This window comes from Salvelinus sp. IW2-2015, linkage group LG19 (assembly GCF_002910315.2).
Source record: "Salvelinus sp. IW2-2015 linkage group LG19, ASM291031v2, whole genome shotgun sequence".
Classification (NCBI taxonomy): domain Eukaryota; kingdom Metazoa; phylum Chordata; class Actinopteri; order Salmoniformes; family Salmonidae; genus Salvelinus; species Salvelinus sp. IW2-2015.
In genome coordinates, this window is record NC_036859.1 from 26,088,987 (window position 1) to 26,092,964 (window position 3,978).

The following is a 3,978-nucleotide window of genomic DNA, read 5'->3' on the forward strand; positions in this document are numbered from 1 at the left end:
ATATACTGTATAGATCCGATCTAGGAGCCAAGCGACAACACTGCCCCACGGCTGCGGAAGGAATGATATGCGTGTCTAAATTTTAAGGAAATTAAAAAAGTATGTCGAATGCCTGAGCGTATTTACAAGGAGCCGCCCCTTTTGTGACGAAAAACGGACATTGCAAACTCCGTAGCCACAACCTGGCCCGACCTCAGAACAGCCTTCGTTTCCAATAACGCGATTGCGTGTGTGTGTGTGTGTGTGTGTGTGTGTGTGTGTGTGTGGTGTGTGTGTGTGTGTGTGGTGTGTGTGGTGTGTGTTGTGTGTGGTGTGTGTGTGTGTGTGTGTGTGTGTGTGTATTCCCAGTTGCATGGTACTACTCACAATTGAAAGAGGAATGGGACTCCCTGGACCGGCTGAATTCATCCCGTAGAGAGCAGTCATGCTGGCTGGCTGGTACGGCGGCCTGGGTAGGGTGGAGGTAGAGAACCAGAGCCCATCCCTGACCCTGCGGCTGCTCCAGCCATCCTCTCCTTGGTCTTCAGGGCCAGGGTCCTCTCCTAGACAAATAGATAGCTAGGTATTTACATACTGTAGATATAGGGAATTTATTCATCACCGAGGGGACAATACCAGGATGGTTTCCTGGACACAGATTACGCCTAGACGGGACTAAAAAGCCAGATCAATGGAGAAGTCCTGGACCAGGCATAATATGTCTGGGAAAACACCCTTCATGTCCAACAGAAGTCCTGGACCAGGCATAATGTGTCTGATGTCAAACAGAAGCAGACACACATACTGTACAAAACCAACCAAACAAGAATACAGGTACCATGTCATACCTGTTTCAGCCTCTCCTCATCCCTCATCAGGGCCACCAGCTGCTTGGCCTTCTCCCTAACATTCACCCCTGGTCCCTGCCATCCCTGTCTGTGAACTGGAAGTCCCGTAGGGTCTAGAGAGGAGGAGGAGGAGGAGGAGAAAGAGGAGGAAGTATACTTTATTATATATTTTTTGCAGATAGTTTTTCGGTTTCAACCGCTGAGAAGAACCCATTCAGAAGCCAGCTCAGTGCACTCCCAGACATTTATCCCGACAGACTCGGGATTCGAACCGTCAACCTAACCTGTATGGTGTAGACGTTCTCCCTGCACTGCTGCGCCACACGTTCCGAGCCTGTTTTGATCAGGTAGTCGAGTAGAGTCAGGGCCTAGCAACAAAATAATAATCCACTTCACTTATACCACACAAATCTAACAGTAGATAAAAGACAAGGCAAAGCGTTAAAAAATAAAAACAGAATATGACGATAAAATGTTACAAAATACATAGGAACAGGATATTTAAAGAATGAAGGAATATTAACAATTGTATGTTGTAAATATGAGAAAACAGTTAGTTTCCAAAGCCAGAAGAGGTGAATGTTGACCTTGTAGACGTGTCTCCAGTTCTTCCCGCTGTCGTTGAGGCGTTTCCAGATCATTCCCATGACCTCAGTAAACGCCACCACGTTGAAGGTCAGGTCAGCGATCTCTGACATCAGAGAGAGGGGGGGCCCCACGGGTCGTTGGAGGTCGCCTCCCGGACCTTAATATAATAATACGAATACATATTTACTTTGGGAAAAAATATAATTCAGGCCGGGGATTCAATCCGATCTCTTTTGTCGGCTATGCGCCATTTAAAAAGTAATTTCCGAATGAGCCGAGATATGCAGCATTCACCGTGAATGAGGTCTCCGGAACATTCCCTTTAAAATCACCAACAACGATCGGTTTGAATCCCAGCCCAAGATAAATTATAAACTTCAATTATATAAGAATGATTTATAATGGCTCTTTTCTCAGAACCAAAGAAGCTTTACTAATTATACAGTTGAAGTCGGAAGTTTACATACACTTAGGTTGGAGTCATTAAAACTGTTTTTCAACCACTCCACAAATTTCTTTTTAACAACTATAGTTTTGGCTGTCGGTTAGGACATCTACTTTGTGCATGACACAAGTAATTTTTTCCAACAATTGTTTACAGACAGATTATTTCACTTATAATTCACTGTATCACAATTCCAGTGGGTCAGAAGTTTACATACCTAAGTTGACTGTGCCTTTAAACAGCTTGGAAAATTCCAGAAAATTATGTTATGGCTTTAGAAGCTTCTGATAGGCTAATTGACATCATTTGAGTCAATTGGAGGTGTACCTGTGGATGTATTTCAAGGCCTACCTTCAAACTCAGTGCCTCTTTGTTTGACATCATGGGAAAATCAAAAGAAATCAGCCAATACCTCAGAAAAAAGATTGTAGACCTCCACAAGTCTGGTTCATCCTTGGGAGCAATTTCCAAACGCCTGAAGGTACCATGTTCATCTGTACAAACAATAGTACGCAAGTATAACACCATGGGACCACGCAGCCGTCATACCGCTCAGGAAGGAGACGCGTTCTGTCTCCTAGAGATGAACGTACTTTTGTGTGAAAAGTGCAAATCAATCCAGAACAACAGCAAAGGACCTTGGTGAAGATGCTGGAGGAAACAGGTAACAAAAGTATCTATATCCATAGTAAAACGAGTCCTATATCGACATAACCTGAAAGGCCGCTCAGCAAGGAAGAAGCCACTGCTCCAAAACCGCCATAAAAAAAAACAGACACGGTTGCAACAGGCTATTCATCAAAGTAGCTTATTTTGCATTGATAAACAAATATAATCTCAGCAACTGTTCAAACAGTAAACCAAACAACAAGAATCCACCCTAAAAGGTATTTTGTTTAGAAGTAGTAACTAGTGATTACAGGGTATGGTGAAATGGTACATCCAGCTGTAGCCAACTAACTAGGCAAGTGTTTTTTCCTTTGTGACCAAAACATGATGACGTTCTATTTTAAACTGATATGTGTCCAGACTTTTGACTGGTACTGTATATTTAAGCAATAAGGCCTGAGGAGCTGTGTTATATGGCCAATATCGTGTTCTTATGCACGACGCAACGTGGAGTGACTGGATACAGCCCTTAGTCGTGGTATATTGGCCATATACCACAAACCCCCAAGGTGCCTTATTGCTATTATAAACTGGTTACCAACGTGATTAGAGCAGTAAAAATAAATGTTTTGTCATACCCGTGGATACMGTATGATATACCACYCCTTTCAGCCAATCAGCATTCAGGGCTCGAACCACCCAGTTTATATATATATATATATAAAAGCATGTGTGGGAACTCCTTCAACACTGTTGGAAAAACATTCCAGGTGAAGATGGTTGAGAGAATGCCAAGAATGTGAAAAGCTGTCATCAAGGAAAAGGGTGGCTACTTTGAATAATATATATTTAAAATATATTTTGATTTGTTTAACACTGTTTTGGTTACTACAAGATTCCATATGTGTTATTTCATAGTTTTAATGTCTTCACTGTTATTCTACAATGTAGAAAATAGTCAAAATATAGAAAAACCTTTGAATGAATAGGTGTGTCCAAACGTTTGACTGGTACTCTATATAAATGGTGTGTACGGACAGTATATGAATAGAAAAGGTGTGTACAGCAGTAGTTATATAGGATGAGCCTTGACTAGAATACAGTATATGAAGTGGGTAAAACAGTATGTAAACATGATTAAAGTGGCCAGTATTCAATGACTATGTACATAGGACAGCYGTCTCTAAGGTGCAGGGTAGAGTACCAGGTGGTAGCCGGATAGTGACAGTATATTACAGTTTGATTGATAGCGGGGATACATTTTAAAAGGCCAAACATGTTCCCACAGCCTGAAGCATTGAAGAGGCAGTGGAACACATAATGGAGCCAGAATGTAATGAAAGCATAAAGGTTTGAATGCCTGAAACATTGATAAGATTAGCCATTCTGTTCTTCAGGGAGAATCCATGTTGAGAGATGTGGTCTGGCTCTGCTCAGGTCTGCACTGACAGCTAGTCAGTAAGTTGGCTAACGAAACACTCCATGTTAGTATTATCCCACAGGAAACAA

At 42.1% G+C, this 3,978-nt stretch overlaps 1 pseudogene; it reads right to left on the bottom strand.

Moving 5' to 3' along the window:
- LOC111979051 (epsin-2-like) overlaps positions 1-3,978 on the bottom strand; it is a 35,945-nt pseudogene that overhangs the window by 534 nt on the left and 31,433 nt on the right.